This window comes from Callithrix jacchus, chromosome 8 (genome assembly GCF_049354715.1).
Source record: "Callithrix jacchus isolate 240 chromosome 8, calJac240_pri, whole genome shotgun sequence".
NCBI classification, from domain to species: Eukaryota; Metazoa; Chordata; class Mammalia; order Primates; family Cebidae; genus Callithrix; species Callithrix jacchus.
In genome coordinates this window covers 52,937,396-52,957,802 of record NC_133509.1, presented here as the reverse complement: position 1 = coordinate 52,957,802, position 20,407 = coordinate 52,937,396, and the positions used below count along the sequence as shown (strand labels likewise).

General features: G+C 36.3%; 1 long non-coding RNA gene across 1 annotated transcript in view; it reads right to left on the bottom strand.

The window, feature by feature from the left end:
- Positions 1 to 8,302: 8,302 nt before the first annotated feature.
- LOC118144872 (uncharacterized) overlaps positions 8,303 to 20,407 on the bottom strand; it is a 67,190-nt gene continuing 55,085 nt past the window's right edge. The window contains exons 3-5 of the long non-coding RNA XR_008474694.2: positions 15,868 to 16,019; positions 12,473 to 12,684; positions 8,303 to 9,058 (exon numbers count right to left, since the gene is read on the bottom strand). This is a non-coding gene — a long non-coding RNA (uncharacterized LOC118144872). The remainder of the gene's footprint in view (positions 9,059 to 12,472; positions 12,685 to 15,867; positions 16,020 to 20,407) is intronic.

The following is a 20,407-nucleotide window of genomic DNA, read 5'->3' as shown; positions in this document are numbered from 1 at the left end:
TACTTATGCAAATAATGCTAAGTGGTTATCACATTAAGACAATGGGTTATCAAATAATCTTTACAAGCTTCATGGTAACATCAAAGCAAAAAGCATAAAATGGATACACCAAAAAAAAAAAAAAAAAGCAAGAAACTAAATCACATAACCAGAGAAAATCACCTTCACTAGAGGAAAGCAGGAGAAAAAGAAAAAAGGAAGAAAAGACCAGAAAGCAAAGAATAAAATGACAGGAGTAAGTCCTTACTTATCAATAATAACATTGAATGCAAATGGACTAAACTCTTCAATCAAAACACATAGACCAACTGAATAAATGAAGAAACAAGACCCAATGATCTGTTGCCTGCAAGAAACACACTTGCCCTGTGTAGACACATACAGACTGAAAATAAAGGAATGGAAAAAGATATTCCATGCCAATAGAAATCAAAAAAGAGCAAGAGTCATTATACTTACATTAGATGAAATAGATTTCAAGATAAAAACTATAAGAAGAGACAAAGATCACTCTATAATGATAAAAGAGTCAATTCAGCAAGAGAGTATAATAATGTTAAATACATATGTACTCAGCCAGGCACGGTGGCTCACACCTGAAATCCCAGCAATTTGGGAGGCCGAGGTGGGTGGATCATATGAGGTCAGGAGTTTGAGACGAGCCTGGCCAAAATGATGAAACCCGCTCTCTACCAAAACCACAAAAATTAGCTGGGCGTGGTGATGCGTGCTGTAATCAGCTACTCAGGAGGCTGAGACAGGAGAATCACTTGAACCCAGGAGGTAGAGGTTGCAGTGAGCCTAGATTATGCCACTGCACTCCAGCCTGGGTGACAGAGCAATACTCTCTCTCTCTCTCTCTCTCTCTCTCTCTCTCTCTCTCTCTCTATATATATATATATATATATATATATATATATATATATATATATATATATATATATATGGAATAAAACCACATGGAATAAAACTAGAAATCACACCACTTCTATTCAATATAGTATTGGAAGTTCTAGCCAGCACAATCAAGCAAGAAAAAGAAATAAAGGATATTCAATTAGGAAAGGAGGAAGTAAATTGTCTCTATTTGTAGATGACATGATAGTATATTTAGAAGACCCCATCATCTCAGCCCAAAATCTCCTAAAACTGATAAGCAACTTCAGCAAAGTCTCAGAATATAAAATCAATGTGCAAAAATCACAAGCATTCCTATACACCAATAACAGACTTAAAGAGAGCCAAATCAAGAACGAACTGCCATTCACAACTGCTACAAAGAGAATAAAATACCTAGGAATACAACTAACAAAGAATGTAAAGGACCTCTTCAAGGAGAACTACAAACTATGTGTGTGTGTGTGTGTGTGTGTGTGTGTGTGTGTGTGTGTGTGTGCCTAATACTGGATAGATAAAGGAAATATTATTAGAGCTAAAGAGAGAGATAGGTCCCAAGACAATAATAGCTGGAGATTTCAACACCCTCAGTTCAACATTAGACAGATTTTTTCCAGACAGAAAATCAACAAAGAAACATCAGACTTAATGTGCACTATAGACTAAATGGCTCTAATAAGTATTTACAGAACATTTTACCTAAGAGCTGCAGAATAAATATTTTTTTTCCTTAACACAACAAATGGATCATATTCAAGTATAGACCATATGTAAGGTCACAAGACAGTCTTAAAACTTTCCAAAAAATGAAATAATATGAAGCTTCTTCTCTGATCACATGGAATAAAACTAGAAACCACACCACTCCTATTCAACATAGTATTGGAAGTTCTAGCTGAAGAAATCAGGCAAGAAAAAGAAATAAAGGGTATTCAATTAGAAAAGAAGAAAGTCAAATTGTCTCTGTTTGCAGATGACATGATAGTATATTTAGAAGACCCCATCATCTCAGCCCAAAATCTCCTGAACCTGATAAGCAACTTCAGCAAAGTCTCAGGATACAAAATCAATGTGCAAAAATCACAAGCATTCCTATACACCAATAACAGACTTAAAGAGAGCCAAATCAAGAATGAACTGCCATTCACAACTGCTACAAAGAGAATAAAATACCTAGGAATACAAGTAACAAAGAATGTAAAGAACCTCTTCAAGGAGAACTATGAACCACTGCTCAATGAAATAAGAGAGGACACAAACAGATGGAGAAACATTCCATGCTCATGGTTAGGAAGAATCAATATTGGGAAAATGGCCAACTGCCCAAAGTAATTTATAAATTCAATGCTATCCCCATCAAGCTACCAATTACCTTCTTCACAGAACCAGAGAAAACTACCTTAAACTTCAAATGGAATCAAAAGAGAGCCTGCAGAGCCAAGTCAATTCTAAGCAGAGAGAACAAAGCTGGAGGCATCACACTACCTGACTTCAAACTATACTACAAGGCTACAGTAATCAAAACAATCTGGTACTGATACCAAAACAGAGATATAGACCAATGGAACAGAACAGAGGCCTTGGAGGCAATGCCACACATCTACAACCATCTGATCTTTGATGAACCTGACAAAAACAAGCAATGGGGAAAGGATTCCCTGTTTAATAAATGATGTTGGGAAAACTGGCTAGCCATGTGCAGAAAGCAGAAACTGGACGCCTTCCTGACACCTTACACTAAAATTAACTCCGGATGGATTAAAGACTTAAATATAAAACCTAACACCATAAAAACCCTAAAAACCTAAGCAAAACCATCCAGGGCATAGGCATAGGCAAGGACTTCATGACTAAAACACCAAAAGTATTGGCAACAAAAGCCAAAATAGACAAATGGGACCTAATCAAACTCCACAGCTTCTGCACAGCAAAAGAAACAATCATTAGAGTGAATCAGCAACCAACAAAATGGGAAAAAAAATTTGCAATCTACCCATCTGCCAAAGGGCTAATATCCAGAATCTACAAAGAACTAAAACAGATTTACAAGAAAAAAACAAGCCCATTCAAAAGTGGGCAAAAGACATGAATAGACACTTTACAAAAGAAGACATACATGAGGCCAACAAACATATGAAAACATGCTCTTCATCACTGGTCATTAGAGAAATGCAAATCAAAACTACATTGAGATACAATCTCATGCCAGTTAGAATGGCGATCATTAAAAAAATCTGGAGACAACAGATGCTGGAGAGGATGTGGAGAAATAGGAACACTTTTACACTGTTGGTGGAAGTGTAAATTAGTTCAACCATTGTGGAAGACAGTGTGGTGATTCCTCAAGGACCTAGAAATAGAAATTCCATTTGACCCAGCAATCCCACTACTGGGTATATATCCAAAGGATTATAAATAATTCTATTATAAGGACACATGCACACAAATGTTCATTGTGGCAGTGTTTACAATAGCAAAGACTTGGAACCAACCCAAATGCCCATTGATGATAGACTGGACATGGAAAATGTGGCACATATACGCCATGGAATACTATGCAGCCATAAAAAATGATGAGTTCATGTCCTTTGTAGGGACATGGATGAACCTGGAAATCATCATTCTCAGCAAACTGACACAAGAACAGAAAATCAAATACCTCATGTTCTTACTCATAGGCAGTGTTGAACAATGAGAACACATGGACGCAGGGAGAGGAGCATCACACACTGGGGTCTGTGAGGGGGAACTAGGGGAGGGACAGTGGGGGGTGGGAAGTTGGGGAGGGATAAAATATAGGGAGAAATGCCAGATATAGGTGATGGGGAGGAAGGCAGCAAACAACATTGCCATGTATGTACCAATGCCACAATCTTTCATGTTCTTCACATGTACTCCAAAACCTAAAATGCAATTAAATATAATTATATATATATATATATATATATATATATATATATATATATATATATATAAATTCTTAACAAAATACTAGCAAACTGAATTCAACAATACATTAGAAAGATCATTTCATCATGACCAAGTGGGATTTATCCTTGGAATGCAAGGATGGTCAACAAGCACAGATCAGTCAATGTTATACATCATATCAGCAGGATGAAGGATTAAAACCTGTGATCATTTCAATTGATGCTGAGAAAGCATTTGATAAAATTCAAAATCCTTTCATGATAAAAGCCCTCAAAAAACTGCAGATAGAAGAAACATACCTTAAAAGCCATATATGACATGTGTGAGTAGTATGAGCAACTATTTACCTATAAATTGGAAAATCTAAAAGAAATGAACAAACTCTTCAATTCAGTATGGTAGTAGCTGTGGGTCTGTAATATTAAGCCAAATATGAAGAACAACATACCAAAATCTATGGGCTACAGCAGTTCTAAGAAGGAATTTTATAGCTATAAGTGCCTACATCCAAAAAGAGGGAAAGCTTCAAATAAACAGTCTAACAATGCATATTAAAGAACTAGAAAAGCAAAGAGCAAACTAAACTCAAAATTAGTAGAAAAAAAGGAAATAATAAAGATCAGAGCATAAGTAAAATGGAATTAAAACATGTATGACAGACCCACAGCTAGTATCGTACTGAATGGGGAAAAACGGAAAACCTTTCTTCTAAGATCCTGTACATATTAAGAATGCACACTGTCACCACTATTATTCAACATAATACTGGATGTTATAAAGATATAAAGCCCATCCAAATTCGAAAGTAATAAGTCAAATTATCCTGGTTTGAAGATAATATGATCTTCTATTTGAAAAAACCTAAAGATTCCACAAGAAAACTATTAGAACTGATAAACTGATAAATAAAGTTGCAGAATACAAAGTCAACATACAAAAATCAGTAGCATTTCTACATGCCAACAGTGAAAAATGTGAAAAAGAAATTTAAAAAGTAATCCCATTTACAGTAGCCACACATAAAATTAAATATCTAATTATCAATTAAATAATTCTTAAGTTAATTAGTGAGAGATCTCTATAAAGAAAACTATAGAATACCAAATAGAATATCAAAAAAAGAAAAAATATTTCATATTCATGTATTGGAAGAATCAATGTTATTAAAATGCCTATACTACTCAAAGCAATCTACAGATTCAATGCAATTCCTATCAAAATACCAGTAAAATCTTCACAGAAATAGAAAAAGAATCCTAAAATTTATATGGAACCTCAAAGACCCAGAATAGCCAAAGCTATCATAAGCAAAAAGAACAAACTAGAAGAATCACATTACCTGACTTCGAATGATACTAAAGAGCTAAACTAATCAAAACAGCGTGTTTTTACACTAGTAAAAACAGAAACAAGGCCAGGTACAGTGGCTCACACCTGTAATCCCAGCACTTTGGGAGGCTGAGACTGGCAGATCGCTTAAGATCAGGAGCTTGAGACAAGCCAGGCCAACATGATGAAACCCCCTCTCTATCAAAAATACAAAAATTAGCCAGGCATAATAGTATATGCCTGTAGTCCCAGCTACTCAGGAGGCTGAGGCAAGAAAATCACTCAAACCCAGAAGGCGGAGTTGCAGTGAGCTAAGATCATACCACTGCACCTCTATTTCTCTCCCTATACAAAAATCAAATCAAATGAAATGGATTAATGACTTAAATATAAAACCGCAAACGACGAAACTACTAGGAGAAAACTTTGGGGAAAATCTCCAGGACATTGATCTGGGCAAAGATTTCTTGACCAATAGCCCACAAGCACAGACAACCAAAGCAAAAATGGACAAATGGAATGGAATCACATCAAGTTAAATAGCTTCTGCACAGCAAAGGATACAATCAACAAAGTGAAGAGATAATTCACAGGATGGGAGAAAATATTTGCAAACTACCAATCTGGCAAGGGATTAACAACCAGAACATATAAGGAGCTCAAAGAACTCTACAGGAAAAAAAATCTAATAATTCAATCAAAAGATGGGCAAAGATTTGAATAGACTTTTCTCAAAAGAAGACATACACCATGGGAGGCCAGGGTGGGTGGATCACTTGAGATCAGAAGTTTGAAACCAGCCTGGCCAACATGGTGAAACCCTGCCTCTACTAAAAACATAAAAATTAGCTGGGTGTGGTGGTGCTCACCTATAATCTCAGCTACTCAGGAGGCTGAGGCAGGAGAATCACTTGAACCTGATAGGCAGAGGTTACAGTGAGCCAAGATTACACTACTACACTCCAGCCTGGGTGACAGAGAGAGACTTCATATTGAAAAAAAAAAAAAAGGCACACAGGCATATGGAAAGGTGCTCAACATCATTGATCATCAGAGAAATGCAAACCAAAACTATAATGAGATATCATCTCACCCCAGTTAAATTGGCTTATATCCAAAACACAGGCAATAGCAAATGCTGGCAAGGATGTGGGAAAAAGGGAACTCTTGTAAACTGTTGCTGGGAATGTAAATTATTATTACAACCACTTGGGAGAATAGTTTGGAGTTTCCTCAAAAACCTCAAAATTGAGCTACCATATGATCCAGCAATCCCAATAGAAAGGAAATATATAGCCCCAATAGAAAGGAAATCAGTATATTGAAGAGATATCTGCACTTTTGTTTGTTACAACACTGCTTACAATAGCTAAGATTTGGAAGCAGCCAAAGTATCCATCAATCAACAGATAAATGAATAAATAAAATGTGGTCCTTACACACAATGGGATACTATTCAACCATAAAAAAGAATGAGATTCAATCATTTGCAACAACACTGATGGAACTGGAGATTATTATATTAAGTGAAATAAGCCAGGCACACTTATTTATGGTATATAAAAATCAAAACAATTGAACTCATGGACATAGAGAGTAGAAGCATGGTTAAAAGAGGCTGCGAATGGTACTGTGGGGCTGGCAGGGAGGTGAGGATGGTTAAGAGGTACCCCCAAAAATAGTTAGAATGAATAATACCTACTATCTCATAGCACAGTAAGGTGACTATAGCCAATAATAACTTAGCTGTACATTTTAAAATAACCTAAAGAGTATAATTGGATTCTTTGTAACTTGAAGGATAAATGCTTTAGGGGATGCATACTCTAGTCTTCATGATGTGCTTATTTCACATTGCATGCCTGTATCAAAACATCTCATAGACCTCATAAGTATATGTACTTACTAAGTACCTACAAAAATTAAAAAGAATGAAATTTGATTCTTATCTTACACTCTACAGAAAAATTAATTCAAAATTCATTAAAGCCTTAAGTGTTAGACTTAAAACCATAAAACTCCTAGAGGAAAGCACAGGGAAAAACTCCATGACATTGGCTTTGGCGATGATTTCTTGGAAATGATAACAAAAGAAGAAACAACAAAAGAAATAATAGACAATAGGTTGCATCAAACTAAAAACAATGAACAAAATAAATAGGCAACGAAAAGAATTGGAGAAAATATTTGCAAACCATATATATGATAAAGGGTTAATATATAGTATACATAAGGAACTCCTACAACTCAATAGCAAAAATAATAAAAAATAAAACATAGCTTGATTAAAAAATGGACAAAGGAACTGAATAGACATTTCTCCAAAAAAGACATAAAAAGGGCTAATAGGTAAACAGAAAGGTGGTTAAAATCACTAATTATCAGTAAAATGCAAAACCACAATGAGGTATCACTCACCCTAGTTAGGATAGCTATTATAAAAACAAAAACAAAACAAAGATAACAAATGTTGGTGAGAATGTGGAGAAATAGAACCTTTGTACACTCTTGGTAGGAACATAAATTGGTGTAACCTCTATGAAAAACTGTATGAAGTTTCCTCCAAAAAATTAAAAACTGAACTAGCATATGATACTGCAATCCTACTTCTGGTTATATATCTGGTTATATATATTCACTTCAGCTTTATTCACAATAGCCAAGACTTGGAAGTAACCTAAATGTCAATCGACATGAATGGATAAAGAAAATATAGTATAAACATACAATGGATTTTTTTTTTTTTTTTGAGATGGAGTCTTGCTCTGTCACCCAGGCTGGAGTGCAGTGATGTGATCTTGGCTCACTATAACCTCCGCTTCCTGGGTTCAAGTGATTCTCCTGCCTCAGCCTCCCAGGTAGTTGGGATTACAGGCATATGCCATCACACCCAGCTAATTTTTGTATTTTTAGTACAGACAGAGTTTCACTATGTTGGCCAGGCTGGTCTCAAACTTCCAACCTCAGAAGATCAGCCCTCTGCCTCCCAAAGTGCTGGGATTACAAGGTTGAGCCACCACACCCAGTCACAATGGTATATTATTCAGCCTTAAAAAATGAAGAAATTATTCTGTTTGCAACAACCTGGGTACCTAGAGGACATTACGTTAGTTAAAATAATCCAGACACAAAAGGACAAATACTACCCCAAATCATTTTTATCAGGAATCTAAAATAGACTCATAGAAGCAGAGAATAGAATGGTGGTTGCCAGCAGCTGTGGGAAGACGGGATGTAGGAAGGTATAAGTCAAAGAGTACAAGGTTCCAATTATGCAAGATGAACTATTGCATGCTCTGTAACTATAGATAACAATCCTGTGTTATACACTTAAAAATTCACTAAGAGAATAGACCTTATGCCAAGTATTGTTATCACACACAAATACACATACAAACACAATAATGAACATCATAATGAATATAGAGGGTGGGAGGAAACTTTTGGAGATAATGAATATGTTTATGGCATAGATTGCAGTGATTTCACAGTGTATACTTATCTTTAAATTTATCAAGTTGTATATGTTAAATATATACAACTTTTTTATGTCAATCATACCTCAATAAAGTGTGTTTAAAAAGGAAAGAAATTTCTCCATGAATTGCCCCCTGCTCTGGAAAGCAGAACTGGTCAGATGAGAGAAAGATGAAAATTATTGCTGGTACTTACAGAGCATTGACCCCGTGTCAGTCACTGTTGCAATAGTTCTTGAGTGCCTCTTTTGTTCAAGTACTCTTCTACACACTGAAGATATAGAGGTTAAAAAAGAAAAGAATACTGGCCAGGCACACTGGCTCACACTTGTATTCCCAGAACTTTAGGAAACTGAGGTAGGTGGTTCCATTACTTGAGTCCAGGAGTTTGAGACCAGCTTCAGCAACATGGCAAAACACTGTCTCTACAAGAATAAATAAATATATAAATAACAGTAATTTTAAAAAATACTTGATTTCATGAAACTTCCATTCTCATGTGGGGGCAGTTCTTAAACAACTAAAATTAATAGTCTATTAGATGGCGATAAATGCTATGGAGACTATAAGGTAGGAAAGGGGAACCAGCTAGAGAGTAGAGTTTTAAACACCATGGTTAGAGAGGACTTATGGGACAAAATGACATTTAATAAGCATCACAGGTAATCAGGGCATGAGCCACATGGAAATCTGGAAAAGGGGGTTTCTAGGCAGAGAATGCAAGCAGCAAGTACCAAGGATCTGAGCAGCCAGAATGGCTGGATTGGAGTGTGGTTATGCGTAAGGAAGACAATAGAGGAGATGAGGTCAGAAATCAATTGGTGAAGGAAAGGGCTAGTTTGTGTCAACCCTGGTTTGTAAACAAGCCTCAGTTCAAACGACTTAAACTTTTACTCTAAAGTCAAATGGGAAACCCCTGGGTGTGGGAAGCAGAAGTGTGACATATTCCTATTTCTTTTTAACAAGATCCCTCCGGCTACTGGGTTGAGTGCAGATTGGGGGCCTAAGGTAGATGGAATCCTCTTGTGACACTCCAGGTGAAAGGTGATGGTGGCCTGAACCAAGGCGGTAGTGATGGAAGTCGTGAGAAGTGACCAGTAAGCTTTAATCTGTTTTGAAAGTAAATCTCTCAGGACTACTAACAGATTGTAAGTGATGGTCACAGTGAGAGAGGAGCCATGGCTGGCCTAACAACTAAAGGATAAAGTTACCATTTCCCACAGTGAGGAAAACTGTGGGAGAAGCAGTTTACGGGATGAAGATCAGGTGTCCACTTTGGACATCATAAGTCTGAGATGCCTGTTAGAAAAGTGGAGATAACTGTTGGACAGGCATATGTTTGAAAATTGCCAGAATGTGAAGTGGAAGACGATCACCCAGGGAGAGAGTAGGCAGACATGAAAAAAGGTCTAAAGATTATCCCTGGGCCACTCTATTATTTAGATATTTGAAAGATGAAGAAAAGCCAGGATATGAAACTGAAGATGAGAACCCGGTGAGGTGAAAGGAAAACTGGAAGTGGGAAGTCAAAGTGAAGGAGAAGAGAACGCTCAACTGTGTGAAATGCGGCAGACAGGCCAAGGGTGAGCAGATGGGTTTGGTATTGTGGAAATTATTAATGGCCTCAAGAGTGGCAGTGTTGGTGGAGTGATGGGGATGAAAGCTTGGTGGGAATGGTTTCAAGATAGTGAAGGAAGAGGAAGAAATAAGAAATAGAATAGACAATTTTTTCTGCAAGTTGTTCCCTTAACGGGAAAGAGATAAATGGAGTGGTAGCCAGAGGTGGAATGAAAGTCAAGAGAGGGCCTTTTTATTTTTACTTTTTCCTAATAGGAAAAACTGGAGTTTATATGCTGATGGGAATAATCCATTCTAAATTGAAAAATGGTGAAACAAGAAAGAGAGAAACATTCTCGATGTGAGGTGCTCATGTAGAAGAAAGGGTAAAGGGCCTAATGCATGAGTGGAGAGGTGGGCCTTAGGCAGACACATGGATATACATGGTTGCAGGAGGGGAGGCAGATTACATGGTCACACACTTTCATCGAGTTGAGGTGCTGATAGGAATTCATGGAAATTCCTTTGTGTTCTCAGTGAAATATGAAGCAAATCATCATCTGAGAATTAAGATGGGGCAAGAAGGGTGGGAGGTTTAAAAGAGAAGCACTTGGAGGAAAAGGGAGATGAGTGAGGTAAAGAAATCCAGCCTTTCTCTAAATGCTTTGCACTAATTAATTCACTAATCCTTACGTGCAGTAGGAACTACTCTCTCAATGTATAAACAAGGAAACAAGCAGATGAAATAGAGATGCCTAGTAATGTAAGACCTTAGGAAAAGTAGGTTCCATCAACCAAGAGTGAAAGCAAAAAGACTGCATGATCTATAGACTTGTCTCAAATCTATAGAGCTGGTCCTTACATATCCTGATGATTTGCTTTATTTTTCTTAACTCGTTGACTGCATCTCCAGTCTATGTAACAAAAGGAGTCTAACACTGTATCATAAATAAAATTTGAAAATTGATCTGGCCCTTCCTCTGCTGATTAGAGGAGATGGCAAGAGGTAGGAGTTCCATCTGCATCTAACAGAACACTTCTAAGCCTGTCTTCCTCTTGGCCTGAACCCAGTTAGATTTCCCACAAGCTTACATACTTCTGAATCTAGCTCTAGAATTGTTGTATTCCTTAGCATCATGGCAGGCACAAAAGCATTGCATAAGAATGACAAGTACGGATTCTTAAAGACTGAGACCTTTCCTAAGGAATAAAAATGTCTTTTTTAATCAAACTAAAGCAAATTGGGATATTTAGCATGTTGGTTCTTCAAGGTGATGAGGTTAGCATGAACCACTTTTCTGACTCTTAATTTGGGAGGTTTCTATGTATAATTCAATTTGCCAATAAATACAAGTATTTTCTTCATTGCCGCTATGTATTATTTTCCTTGGTGCCCGAATTACCATTTTACCTTTGTGTGTTAATATAAACGGTAACAATTAGTGTTGACATTCAGTCTAGTTTCAAATACTTTAATCAAAAATATGTATAACTATCCATGTCTGCCAAGTACTTATTTTATTTATTTATTTATTTTTCTTTTTGAGATGGCGTATTGCTGTTACCCAGGCTGGACTACAATGGCATGATGTTGGCTCACTGCCAGCTCCGCCTCCCAGGTTCAAGTGATTCTCTTAACTCAGCCTTCCTTCTGAGTAGCTGAGATTACAGGCACGCCCCACCATGCCCGACTCATTTTTGTATTTTATTAGAGACAGGGTTTCACCATGTTGATCAAGCTGGTGTCGAACTCCTGACCTCAGGTGATCTACCCACTTCAGCCTCCCAAAGTTCTGGGATTACAGGCGTGAGCCACTGTGCCTGACCACCAAGTATTTATTAACCTAATTTTTCTACCACCTTCCCCATTTCAAGCAGTAATTACAAATTTGGCATATGACCTTATCAGAAAAGGAAATGTCTAGTTTTCTGTTTTTAAAGGAATATCTGAGGAAAGACAGTACATTATGGCTCAAATTAGTCTTATTAAAAATTGACCGTAAGAGCCCTATTCCAGTCCTAGTTTTGAGAGGTTGACCCAAATCAATCTGAATTTGGCTGGAAAAGCTTTTTCTGTCTCACTTTTGTCTAGAGATACAAAATCAGAAGTTTTATAAATAAGGCATGTATATTAGTTCAGTCTCACATTGCTATAAAGAAGTTCCTGAGACTGGGTAATTAATAAAGAAAAGAGGTTTATCTGGCTCATGGTTCCACAGGCTGTACAGGAAGCATGATGCTGGCATTTGCTCAGCTTTGGGGGAGGCCTCAGGAAAACTTACCACCATGACGGAAGGCAAAGGGAAAGCAGGCTCGTCTCACATGGCTGAAGCAGAAGCATGAGAGTGAGGTGGGGGAGGTGCCACACTCCTTTAAACAACCAGATCTCGTGAGAACTCTATCCCAAGAGCAGCACCAAAGAGGGAAATCCACTGAAGTGATGTAGTCACCTCCCACCAGGCTCCACCTCCAACATTAGGAATTGTAATTTGACCTGAGATTTAGGCAGACATATAGATCCAATCAGCATGCAAACCACCTGATGTTCCCTTGGAGAAGAATCCTCTTTTGCCTGAACTGAAAACCCACATCATTTCTCTTTATTACCATCTATTCCCTTGATCCCAAGCTAAACTGCAAATATGGAAATAATATCTCATAATTTTATCTGATCCTATTTTGATATAACTGCTCTGCAAGACCATATTTTTCAAATTATAGAAATCCCAGTTACTGTTTTTTTAAAAAGACCACATTCAAATCAGTTGATCTACATAATGATGTGAATACACACCAAAAAAACAGTTTATACCAATAGTCTTATTATATGACGTTTATTATGAACAGCAAGATAGATGTAAGTATCCACAATTAAAACACTCAATTACTTTACTTTGGAGGTTTAGCTAAAGGGAGCTCTGATCATCCTTTTTTCACAAATATTTATTGAATGCCTCTATGTGTCAATCACTGTACCAATAATTGAGAACTCAAAATTAGGGAGAATACATGCTTGGGGAATGCATACTGCACTTAGAGAAATATGCTGTGTTTGAGGAAAATTCAGTAAGAAATGTCTGTAGGAAATTCTGTAAGGAAAAAAACGCTTACCTGGTAGACTCATTCTGAACACCAGAATTTTTATTGCATTTGCAACTTTTGGACATGTTCAATTGATTCTGATAGCTATCTTTGATAATACTTGAGAGGTTATTTCTAAATGTTGTAAAGTTAATTAAAGGATCGAGAATGCCTGGACTTACACTGATAAACAAGAACAACAGCAATAGTTTACCATTAAATTAACTTAAGTATAGCTAAATGACATATTGGTAGAGGTAGACAGAATTAGAAGACGTAAAAATGCCAAATCATGGTGTTTGGAGATTAACTTGAAATCCTTCTTACTCCTAATTCATGCATCGTTTCTCTTCTGCTCTAGACTCATTTGTTCTCCCTCAGGTTCCAGTAAACCTTCCGTGTTACTCCTCCTCCATGCTGGTCTGGTCTCAAATAGCTATTTTCTTGTAACAAGGCACCTGTTGCTGAATTCAGAGAATTCTGTTTTTTTCAATTGCATATTTACAGATTCAGGTGCTATATAAGAGGGTCCCTATCAATTTTATTTCTTAGGAGAATTGCTTTGTTAAGTAAGTGTGGTGAAATGCTTGCCAACATATACTCATTAACTGGGAATAGTGTCTTGTATGCATATTGATAACGCTTTCTGTTTGTTTCTATTCTGAATCTTCTTGAAGCCTCTGTAGCAAGAATAACATATTCTTTTTGAACTGAAAAAGAATTTCCCTACTGCACAAAATTTACAGGTGTCACAATTCTTTTATGACTTGTTAATCTTTAAGCACATTTGTTTTGGTACCATCAAAATTCTAGGAGTTTGTCTTAGCAAGTGGTTATACATTTATAATGGAGACATGCCTAAAATGCTGTGAGATTAAAGAAGATGGAGTAATTAACTGCTTTAGGGTCTGGGAGTTCATGGAGGTCTTCATAGAGTAGGTGAGATATAAGCTGTACCTTGATAAAGAGGAATAAAATGTCATTAAATTTTATTCAGAAATTATCTTTAAGTAGTTAGAAGCAGTATTTCAAAAGGTCCAAGTAGTATTTTAAAAGATCTAAGATAAAACCTTAATAACTGATACAGTACTATTTCCATGAATACCAATATTTCAACAGGTTGATCCTAAATGCAAAACGTATTTACTGCTAATTAATGAATCTTTATTTGGGGACATTTTATAGATTAGTGGGGATATATTTTAGCACATTAAATTTAATGTTTATTTTCACAGAATGAAAATAACTGTGTGAAATATCGTCCCCTCTTTGAGTAATCTAACACTAGTGGAGTTATTTCTCAAGTTGTCTCAGCTGTGATAGTCTTCATCCCATTTGCCCCTTACAATCAAGATTATATTTTTTCCAAATCCTTGACAAACTTATTTCACCAAAAGATAGAATATCCTTTTGAGTCTCAAATTATCTTAAAATAGAAATGGCAGTTTTTTTTAAAAAAAAAAAAGGCACAGAGAAGCATTTTAACCTACTTAGGTTAACAAGATTGCATTAAAAGAGTATTTTTCTTTTATAATGAAGCTTAAAAACCATAATTTACCTAACTTCATTTATTTTTATAAAAATTCTTTCAACACTATTCTGATTTCCCTCCTAGTCAGTAGAAATGTAGTGGAAATACATTAATTAAATTCTCTAATAAGATTCTGTAGCTATTGGCCCCAAACTCTAGGGAATCGTAAGTTCCTAATTACAACTTAAAAGTTGCAATTAACTCTTCAAACTATTCCCAAGAGGTACTTGAGAAAATGAAAAAGAGTTGCTAATAAATGTTAGAAAAGATTGAGAGCTCCTTCTATGGCCGTTAAGGTGCCATTGTGTTCCTATGGGAGAAAACCCTAACCTACGTTTGGGAAATTTCTCCTGTGGTAGCTTTCATTTTCCTGGGACAGTTTCTGGACTTAGGTTTATTGTGCACTGACTCTTGTGGAGTTGGATTGATCTCAGGCATGTTGGCTATGACTGCTTTTGTTGATTTTAGGTCTGTATCAGAGAAGCTCCTTCTGAATGTTTCACATCTTCAAGCCCCAGTTTCAACTAGCTGGAGTTAGGCACTCAGGGTGAGAGCAGAGCGGGGCTGGAACACTGTCACTACAAGTGAGAGAAGCAGGACCGAGATGAGATGTCATCTTCAGTGTGAAGGACTAGCATGGAGTGCAGGAAGTTGAAGGACTAGTCCAGCAAAGCTCTAGAGCCAGTACTTTGGACCTGAGATAACAGTCAGGCTTTTTAAGATGGGGCGTTCTAGTCGTGGCTGCTGTTTCCTGCTTATTCTGGTCAGATTTCTTCAGCTGTACAGTTGTAGTATCCTCAAACTGGAAGCTCTTTAAAAAAAAATCTGAAAGAATTTTGAGCACCTTGCTCCTTCCTTGCTTCTTCCTCATGTGACACTTAAGGGTTAGGCAGCATGCTGCTTTATCTGCAAGCTATATGACAACAAACCACAAACAAAACATAGAGGCTTAAACCAAGTACAATCTTTTTCCCCCCACAAATCTACAATTTGGGATGGCTTTGTGGGAACAGCTACTATTTTTTTATAAAGTATTAGCTGGAGCTGTTAGAATGGAGGACTTACCTTCAAGATTTCTCACTCACATAGCTGTAAAGTTGGAACTGGCTATTGCCAGAGTGCTTCTTCAGACCCAAGTCTTGATTCCTTTTCATGAGCTGCTTGGGCATCCTCAAAGCATGAGTTCCAAGAGAGCCAGGCCTCCTTGTATCTGGACACTGGAAGCAAAAGGGCAATAATATGTGCCACTCACAGAATCTACAAACCCCTCTCTCTTCTAGAATGCTGACCATTAGGAATTTTGTGATAATTATGCCCTTTCTTCATTTTATAAATTTATCACCTACAAAAGTACTCTAAAACAGGGGTTCCCAGCCACTGGCTGCAGACCAGTACAGGTCCATAGCCTTTTAGGAACCAGGCTGCCCAACAGGAGTTGAGTGCTAGGAGAGAGGTTTACCGCCTGAGCTCTGCCTCATGTCAGATCAGCAGTGGCATTAGGTCTGATAAGAGTGCGAACCTTACTGTGAACTGTGCATGGGAGGGATCTAGGTTGCACACTCCCTATTAGAATCTAATGCATGATGATCTAAGGTAGAAAAATTTCATCCTGAAGCCATTCCCTCTACCCGACACCCATCCCTGCACCCCATGTAAAAATTGTCTTCCATGAAAGCCATCCCTGGTGCCAAAAAGGTTGAGGACTACTGCATTAAAACATTTTGTTTATTCTATTTTGTACTCTGTAAGTCTTGAGTTAGATGCATGTGTTATTCTGTGATCTGCCTCTTTTGATCAACATTATGATTGAGACATTCATAAGTTGTTGACAACAATTGTAAATTATTTCTTCTATTTTATATCTGTTATTTCTCCATTCTACTGCTTATGGATGTTTGGGTTGCTTTCAGTGTTTTGCTATTATTAATGATGCATAGTAAAAATTATTGTGCACTCTCATCTGGAGTATAAATTTAAGAGTATTTTCAGGGTATGTTGAATAGTGAGACTGACATCTTGTAGGAAAGGTACAAGTTCTATTTTGCCATTTACAAATTTACAAAATTGCTTTTGCAAAGTGGTTGTTTTCTCCAAATTGTTTTCTTTGGTTATTGTGCCAATTTACAACCCATAGATATTGTATTAAGATTTCGTGTTGCTTCACATGAATTATGAACTAACATTGTTCATTGAAATTTTCATTTTTTCCAATGAGCCCAGCTGATATATAAGGCAGAACACAGCTAAGTTCTCATTAACACACTCCATTATAGGTAGCATTATAGCAGATTTTGAAGTTTTCAAGAATTCTGTGTTATCATTATTTCAATCTTGAATGATCCCAGTGTCCTAATAATAATTCTGAAATTCTTACAGCTCCCTCCCAGATATTAAGACTACTGTGAGAAAAACTGTTTGTCATGATGGCTTAGAAGGACATTATTCTTTTTTGATATGAAGCCATTCATTATATTTCCATTTTTCATCACAAACTGTACAATTCAACTATTACCTTGGGAAACAATGCTCTCTTAATGATATAGAACATTTTAGTTTTATTCTATTAGTTTTGATTGATACCTTATTCTTAATGTTGTGAAAAGTTATACAAAATGCAAAATAACTGGATCTCTTTTAAATCTCAAAAGATTTAATTTTTCACATATTTCCATGTAAAACAGGAACTGCAAGATCTTTTGAAATACATATTCCATTTATATTTTCATCTTCTTCCAGGTATGCAATCCAGTGATTGAAAATTAATTCACCTTAGTCAGAAGAGAGTTAATTCCTGACACTGCAAAAATTTGTCTTATCATGATATGATATTTGCAGAGAACTAGAATAGCGTGACAACAAAAACCCTTCTGACTTGTGGGATTTCAAAGAAAAAGGTTAAAATTGCTTTTGCAGCCATGCAAATTAGCACAGACCTTCACTATAGCCTTAGGTACTGGAACAAAACCAGGGCTGTTCTCAACAAAATTAAGCTGTTGAGAATAAAAAGAACTTGAAACAGTAAGAAGGAGTCTTCAATTCTGTTTCTTGAGGTGCAGAAGCTTAGAGCTCCTTGCTACATCATTACAATTTTGGATCTCTCCACTCTTCTCATATGGGCACTTATTGCTATATATTTTCCTCTGGAGACTGCTTTAAATGTGTCCCAGAGATTCTGGTATGTTGTGTCTTCGTTCTCATTGGTTTCGAAGAACTTCTTTATTTCTGCCTTCATTTCATTGTTTATCCAGTCAACATTCAAGAGCCAGTTGTTCAGTTTCCATGAAGCTGTGCAGTTCTGAGTCAGTTTCTGAATTCTGAGTTCTAACTTGATTGCACTATGGTCTGAGAGACTGTTTGTTATGATTTCAGTTGTTTTGCATTTGCTGAGGAGTGCTTTACCTCCAATTATGTGGTCAATTTTAGAGTAGGTGTGATGTGGCGCTGAGAAGAATGTATATTCTGTGGATTTGGGGTGGAGAGTTCAATAATTATTATTATTTTTAATTTTTGGTAGAGACAGTGTTTCATCATGTTGGCCAGGCTGGTCTCGAACTTCTGACCTCAGGTGATCGGCCCACCTCAGCCTCCCAAAGTGCTGGGATTACAGGCACTCTGCCAATACCATTATTTCTATTTGCTAGGATGGCATGAATGAAACTATTTATCAAGATGGCAGTTGAGCATCTGAGTTTGTATTTACCAACAAGTGGTTCATATTCATGGATTTTATATTGTATAGAGATGAACTAAGGAAAAAGGGCATACAGTTCATACTCTTAAAAGCTTTTATATATGTAGACCCAGACTTCAAAATAAGTTATATGATATAGAAAGATCCAAACAGACTTTACTAGTCATGCATGTGTCCTATTTGAAGGCTACTAAAGTTATTTAAGAATTCAAGTATAATTATTATTCATTTATATTAGGCCTATGCCTTAAAAAAGGAAAAAATCCAGTTATAACAGTGTTTACTTATAAAATATGAAAACAAAATGCTGTATCACCACAACTGGATCTAATCAGCTGAAACTGTTAAAAGAGCATCATTTGGCTAACTGACTTTTGACAGAAATGCAAACTAATTCTGTGGAAGAAGGATAGCCTTCTCAACAAATGGTCTTGCAGCAACTGGATAGCTACAGGCAAAATAAAAAAACAAAAAAACACAAAAAGACCTCTACATAAACCTCACACATTCCAGAAAGAGAAACTCAAAATGAATCATAGATTTAAATGTAAAACATTAAACTATAAAACTTTTAGACAAAAGCGTAGGAGAAAATCTTAGGGACCCAGGGCTTGGTGATGTGTTCTAGATATGACACCAAATCAATAAAAAAAAATTATAAATTGGACATGAATTTTTTAAAAATTTGCTTTGAAATCTCTCTTTAGACACTAAAAGAACAAGCTACAGACTGGAAGAAAATATTTACAAGTCACATACAAGATAAAGTATTCATAGATAGAATATGTAAAGAATTCCCCAAACTCAACAGTATAAAAACAAACAATACAATTAGAAAATGGGCAAAGTACATGAGGAAACTTTCACTGAAGAGGATATACAGATGGCAAATAAGTACATGAAAAGATTAAACTTGTTAGATTTTAGGTAAATGCAAATTAAGACCATGATGTACTATTATTGCAAACCTACTAGAATAGCTCAAATAAAAAATGATAATACCAAATGTTCGTAAGGATGCAAAGAAATTGGATCTCTCCTACATTTATTTGTGGGCAAGTAAGATGCTACAGTCACTCTAGAAAGTAGTTTGGCAGTTTTGTAAACAATTAAACATATATTTATGATACAACCCAGTAATCACACTCCTGGACATTTATCCCAGAGACATGAAAGTTTATATCCACACAAAAACTTGTACACAATATTCACAGCAGCTTTATTTGTAATAGCCAAACCTAGAAGCTAGCGAAATGGCCTTCAATAGATGAATAAACAGACTATGTTATATCCTACCACAGAATATTACTCAGCAATAAAAAGGAATAAACATCGATACATGAAACAATTTGGTTGGATTTCAGGAATAAAAATATTAGAACAAAAAGCCAATCTCAAAAGATCACACATCATATGTTTCCATTTATAGAACATTCTGTAAGTAACAAAATTATAGATATGAGAAATACGTTAGTGGTTGCTAGGGTTTAGGGATAGTGGAGGAGAAGAAAATGAATATACCTATAAAGAGGATGATCTTTGTGGCGATAAAAGAGTTCTGAATCTTCACTGTGGTGGTGGTTACACAAATCTACACTTGCGATAAAATGTCATAGAGGTATCTATACACTTTGCACCAATGTCAATTTCCTGGTTTTTATATTGTACTATAGAAATAAAAGGTATTTGAGGAAAACTGTGTAATGAGTACATGCAACCTCTTGGTGCTATGTTTTCTTATCATCATGTCTAAATAAAAGTTTAAAAGAGAAAGAGAGGGAGAGACTATCGTCTTTGAGCAATCCACTATATAAAAATAACAAATGACTAAGACCTTTAAGAGATCCTAGTATGCCAGACCCCTACTGGATCAAATTGAAAACTCTTTCTTGACCAGTGAACAAAGACATTTGC